Here is a 7,093-nt window from a genome sequence, read left to right as displayed (position 1 = left end):
CTTTGGCTTGTAATATCTATGGAATGCGTTAATTGTTATAAACTGTTGTTACTAAATTTAGTAACTCGCGTTCATTTACCATTTTTCAATAAGTCTACTAGTTTTTAAGATATTAGATAAAACTTACAAAAGCTATAATTTTCCTTTATGAATTTTCAATTCTTAACTACTTCTGCTGAAGTGAAAAATACAAAAAAGTGAGACGAGATGTATTTCATACGTTTTAATGACTTCGTATGTTTATATAATATTAAAACTTGGTCACGCCGATTTGGTCAGTTTTCAAGATCGTGGTGAATGAAGTCAAACATGTATTGTCAAAGATTAGGAATCGTTTGATAAGTTAATAGCAGTTTCCAGCATATAAGTATGTGCACACTTTAACATAATACAATTAGGGTGAGTCCATTTATGCAGTATTGAAAAATGGTGCGGAATGGTTTCATTAGTCACCGATGAAGCACATTTTTCGCGGTTTCAAAATTTGCCGTTATACGAAAGTAGGGGACGTGCATTAAGTGTTAAGATAAAATAAATAACATAAATATTTTACTTAAAAAATAAATGTATTAGTCTTTAACATATCCTGGGAAATCCTTTTGAGGACCCTCCAATTGGACGATATTGCTTTGCATTCAGCTTGAACGAAAAAAGTCACTCCCTGGCACACTTTTCTGTAATCTGGTTCTTTCATTTAAAAGTTATTTATGTATAAAATTGAAGAGTAATTTTTTTAGAAAACACTGGAGATCCACTTAAGTTTTTCGATATAACGTTAGTAAATGTAACTCGATCGGTACGTAATAAATACCAAATTGAAGGCAAGACTTACTTTTACTGATTTAGGATAATAATATGACGAAAATCGTTCAGATTATAAACAAATTATTTTAAAATAAAAAAAATTTTTGAACAAAATTTTTTGTCATTTTCTTATACATATTTGCAATTTTTATATTGTATGCATAAACATAAATAAACTAATCAGTGTTTCTAGAAGTTGTGTATGTTCAGTGTTTCCATACTCATTTGCATAAAAAATGTTGTTCCACGATGATGGAAAATAATGGCTTTTCTATTAGAGCTACCGAAATTGTTCCAAAATTTGCAAAAATTCGCAAACTATAGCTAATATTAAAAAAAGATTAGAATATTTGGAAACAGCGACATAAATGCACGCCAGTAATATTAATGCTGTTCTTTACATCTTTTGACTATACGCCGGTGCAATTATCAAGAGAACAATTAAATTTTGTTGAAAACAGATAACCTTGAGATTAACGATAAACTAAAGGGCTGCGAGAAATGATATTTGACTTTATCTTTTGGGTTAACGGATTCATTATCTAATAATATGCACCAAACCTTTTTGCTGAACCCAGAATTTTGAACAAGAATTGGTCTTATTCGGCTAGTGAGATGTGGATCACTTGGCGGTCGATGGACGGGCTCTTACCATTAAAATAAAATACTAATACTTTGCAGGCTTGTTTTTGACTTCATCATATAATATATTTTCACTATTACCAAGGGATTTGAGAAAAAATAGATTTTCGACCCGCCCTAGTGAAAATTTTTCTCGATCCGTTAATGTTTTTTTGGTAGAATTGATGCTAATATTATAACTTCTCTAGTAATAATAATTAAAATTGAAGTTATAATAGCAATTGGAAACATTATGTATACTACTAGATTAGTAGACCTTATGACTGGGAGTCAAATATACTTATGTACTATATTAATAATTAATTAATTAACCTCCTCATCAATAAATTAATATATAAAGGAATAATCAAACAATATCAACAAAATGCCAGTATCATGCAGCTGCTTCAAATGCAAAATGATGAGTTTTTGAGAAATGATTATTTAAATGTCGAATTAAACATACTAATAAAAAGGTAGTTCCAATTAATACATAAATTCCGTGGAAGCCTGTCGCTATAAAAAAAGTAGATCCATAAATATATTCATACGTTTGTAAAATAGTAAAGTAGATACCTAATAGTACTGTAAAAAACAACCCTTGTGTAGCTTGTGAATGATTTCCTACCATTAAACTGTGATGTGCTCATGTAACAGTTACTCCTGAAGCTAAAAGAATTGCTGTATTTAGTAAAGGAATTTGAAATGGTTTAAATAGTTTAGTTCCTATAGGCGGTCATGATGCTCCTAGTTCAATAGCAAGTGATAATCTTCTATGAAAAAAGCTCAAAAAAAGATACAAAAAATAATACTTCAGATAACATAAATAAAATTACCCGAAGCTAAAGTAACAAGACCTAAAGTAACAGAGATAGTATGTAGTCCTTGAAATGTACCTTCACGTGATACATCTCGTCATCATTGATAAACAGTTAAGATAGGAATAATATTTCCTTATACAAATAATGAAATGTCATATTGATGGAATCATTTTACTAAACCTGAAACTGAAGTTATAGCACCAGTAGCTCCTGTTAAAGGTCATAGGCTATAATCTACTAAGTGAAAGAGGCGATTAGCGTGTGTTGACATTAATTAACTTCTCTAGAGTATAATGTTCTTAATACGGCAAATATGTACATAAGATTGAATAATTGCAACTGCTTATTCAAGAATTAATAAAGCAATTTGACCAATTAAAAGTAAAGATATAATTATATGCGAAAGTGAAGGGCCTGTATTTCTTAGTAATGTTATTAATACGTGACCTGCAATTATATCAGCTGCTAATCGAACTGTTAAAGTTCCTGGACGAATTACATTACTAATTGTTTCAATACAAACTATTAAAATTCCAGGAGTTCCTTGTGGGACTAAATGAGCAAACATATGTTGAGTATTATTAATTCATCTATACATTATAAACCATAATCATAAAGGTAATGCTAAAGTTAAGGTTAATGTTAAATGACTTGTTCTTGTAAAATATAAGGAAATGATCCTATAAAATTATTAAATAAATTAATGAAAAAATGATGGAAAAATAAAAGTTGATCCTGAATGACCTGATAGTCTTAGTAATGTTTTGAATTCTTTATGTATTGTTAATAAAATTGAATTTCAGAATACATGATAAGTATAAGTCAATATACTGATGGAATTATTAATAATCCTAAAAATGTTCTTATTCAGTTTATTGATAAATTAAAAATTCTTGATGAAGGGTCAAATACTGAAAATAAATTAGTTATCATTTTCAATTTAATGCTTTAGTTGATTTTTGTGAAATCTGAGATTTATGAGATTTAGGAATTATTGAATAGTAATTTATTATTCTGAATAAAATAAAAGTACCAATAGGGGCTATTTGTGGAATTAATAAATATTCAATATTTTTATAAATTTAGTTTGACATACTAATGTTATACTTTTACCTAAGTTTTTCATTAGAAGTAAGTGCTAGTTTACTATTAAGTGGTTTAAGAGACCAATACTTGCTTTCAGTCATCTAGTGTTAAATTTACTCTATCTGTAATTCATTTAATAAAGTGATTAATAGAAATACTTTAAATTACAATTGGTATAAAACTGTGATTAGCACCACAAATTTCAGAACATTGTCCATAAAATAAACCTGGTCGATTTATTAAAAAATTAGTTTGACTTAAACGACCAGGAGTTCCATCAACTTTTACACTTAAAGAGGGAACTGTTCAAGAGTGAATTACATCTGCTGCAGTTACTAAGATTCGAATTTGAGAATTTATATTACTCCGTTATCTACGTCTAATAATCGTAATCCATCTGCAGTTAATTCATTTGTTGGAATTATATAAGAATCAAATTCTACATTTATAAAATCTGAATATTAGTAACTTCAATATCATTGATGTCCAATAGTTTTTAAAGTTACTGAAGGTTCATTAATTTCATCTAATAAATATAATAATCGTAAAGAAGGAAATGTAATAAATAAAAGTACCATAGCTGACAGAATTGTTCAAATTATTTCAATAGTTTGGCCATGTAATAAATTTCGGTTTGTATAATTATTAAAAAATAATATAAATATTAAATAACCAACTAAGGTAGTAATTATTACTAAGATTATAAGTGTATGATCATGAAAAAATGTAAGTTGTTCTATAAGAGGGTAGGCACTATCTTGAAGGCCAAGGGCAGCTCATGTTGTCATTTATTTATAAATATTCTAATAAAAGTAAAATACTTTATGTATGAAGCTTAAATCCATTGCACTAATCTGCCATATTAGAAATTTGTTAAAATAGGCAATTCAGAATATCTATGTTCTGCTGGAGGTGTATTTTGTAATCATTCAACTGAAGAGTTTAATTGTATTGGATTTATTCTTGTCGTTGTGAAATTAAACTTTCTCAAATAATAAATAAGAATAATAAAATTGCTAGTAATGAAATAGAAGATCCAACAGTTTAAACTACATTTCATTTAGTATAAACATCTGGATAATCTGAATATCGTCGAGGTATACCCGCTAATCCTAAGAAATGTTGGGGGAAAAAGGTTAAATTTACACCAATAAATGTAATTAAAAATTGACTTTTTAATCATTTTGTATTTAAAATTAATCCTGTAAATAAAGGGTATCAATGAACAAATTATGCTATAATAGCAAATACAGCTCCTATTGATAATACATAACGAAAATGTGCAACTACATAATAAGTATCATGAAGAATAATACCAACTGATGAATTAGCTAAAACAACTCCTGTTAAACCTCCTACTGTAAATAGAAAAACAAACCCTAAGGTTCATAATATAGCTGGAGAATAGTTTAATTGAGTTCCATGTAGTGTAGCTGATCAACTAAAAATTTTAATACCTGTTTGTACAGCAAAAGTAAAATAAGCTCGTGTATCAACATCTATTCCTACTGCAAATATATGATGTGCTCATACAATAAAACCAAGAAGTCCAATTGCTATTATTCCATAAATTATTCCTAATGAACCGAAGGTTTCCTTTTTTCCTGATTCTTGACTAATAATATGAGAAATTATTCCAAATCCGGGTAAAATTAAAATATAAACTTCTGGATGGCAAAATAATCAAAATAAGTGTTGATATAAAATTGGATCTCCCCCACCAGCTGGGTCAAAGAACGATGTATTTAAATTTCGATCTGTTAAAAGTATTGTAATAGCTCCTGCTAATACTGGTAAAGATAATAATAATAATAATGCAGTTAATACAACTGCTCATACAAATAAAGGTATTCGATCAAATGTAATTCCAGTTGATCGTATATTAATAATTGTCGTGATAAAATTAACTGCCCCTAAAATAGAAGAAATTCCTGCTAAATGTAAAGAAAAAATAGCTAAATCCACAGAGGCTCCTCCATGAGCTATAACAGATGAGAGAGGAGGGTAGACTGTTCAACCTGTTCCAGCTCCATTTTCTACTATACTACTAACTAGTAATAATGTAAGGGAAGGAGGTAATAATCAGAAAATTATATTATTTATTCGAGGAAATGCTATGTCTGGCGCTCCTAATATTAATGGCCCTAAGCAATTTCCAAATCCACCAATTATAATAGGTATTACTATAAAGAAAATTATAACAAAAGCATGAGCTCTTACAATTACATTATAAAATTGTTCATCACCAATTAAAGCTCCTGGGTGTCCTAATTCAGCTAGAATTAAAATTCTAAGCGAAGTTCCTCAAGCCTCAAAAATAAAATATAAAGTTCCAATATCCTTATGATTTGTTGGAAATAGCCATGGTCACGATTAATAATAATAATGATAGTAGATTGGCGCTTACACATATGTTAGTGTTTGGCCGAGCCTCTCCTCCGACTTGTGGCGTGCGCCTTGATGTTGTCACACATATCGAAGGGATCTACAGTTTTACGCCGACTCCGAACGGCCATTGTATGTTTATGAGAAGCTGTTTTTTCATGGCAGAAGTACACTCGGAGGTTTGCCATTGCCTGCCGAGGGACGACCGCTGTTAAGAAAAAAACCTTTTTCCATATTTTTTTGCGATGTTGATTTGACCACGGTGTTGATGAGTGAAAGCGCGCACTGCTCACCACTACACCACAGCGGCCGGCTGAATTTAGGCGATAGACTGTAAATCTATTTATAAGAATTAATTCTTTTTAAGCTGTTAGGCTTTATAGTCAAAAATGATATTAGACTGCAATTCTAAAGGAGTAAAAATAAATACTAAGGTTTAAAAGATTTAACTTATATTCATAAATTTGAGGGTTATTAGTTTTTTTAACTTAAAAACTTTTATAAATATTTAGACAGTTTAATTTATTTGTACTAAAAAATAAAATAAATTAAAGAATTTAAAATTAATATAAATGTTGAAAGAAAAGAAAAAAATAATATACATTTAAATGAAAACCTGTTTATATGTATATTATTAATTCAATTATTTTCAGAATAATCTAATCTAATCTAATCTAATCTAATTAATGTTATAAATGTGAAAGTTTGTATGTCTGGATGTTTGGGAAATCATCACGCGGAAACGACTGCACGGATTTGCATGAAATTTTGTACGCAGATAGCTTATGGGCCAGATTGGTTAATAGGCTATTTTTTTTAAGAGTTGCCACCTGTTAAAAAAGTTTCATTTATTTAATATGCAGGAACGACTGAATGGATTTGCATGAAAATTTGCACACAGATAGCATATGACCCAGATTGGAAAATAGGCTACTTTTCTTAAGAGTTGCCACCTGTTAAAAAAGTTTCATTTAATTAATACGCGGAAATGACTGAATGGATTTGCATGAAACTTTGCAAGCAGATAGCTTATGACCTACCTAGGCTAATTTTTTGGAACCTAATAGGCTAATTTTTTGGAAGAGTTGCCACCTGTTAAAAAAGTTTAATTAAATTAATACGCGGAAACGACTAAACGGATTTGCATGAAATTTTGCACATAGATAGCTTATGACCTAGGTTAGAAAGTAGGCTACTTTTTTAAGAGTTGCCACCTGTTAGAAATGTTTAATTTAATTAATACGCGGAAATGAGTGAACTGATTTGCATGGAAGTTTTCACACATATAGCTTATGAGCTAGGTTGAAAAATAGGCTACTCTTTTAAGAGTTACCACCTGCCCAAAAAGTGTAATTCTTTAACACGTGGAAAAGACT

The 7,093-nt window shown here is 29.5% G+C and overlaps 1 pseudogene; it reads right to left on the bottom strand.

The window, feature by feature from the left end:
• Positions 1–3,142: 3,142 nt before the first annotated feature.
• LOC118754032 lies at positions 3,143–5,699 on the bottom strand (annotated as a pseudogene).
• Between the last annotated feature and the right edge of the window lie 1,394 nt (positions 5,700–7,093).

Source organism: Rhagoletis pomonella, unplaced genomic scaffold, assembly GCF_013731165.1.
Source record: "Rhagoletis pomonella isolate Grant_MI unplaced genomic scaffold, Rhpom_1.0 Rhpom_scaffold_03218, whole genome shotgun sequence".
Lineage (NCBI taxonomy): Eukaryota > Metazoa > Arthropoda > Insecta > Diptera > Tephritidae > Rhagoletis > Rhagoletis pomonella.
This window is presented reverse-complemented; position numbering and strand designations above follow the sequence as displayed.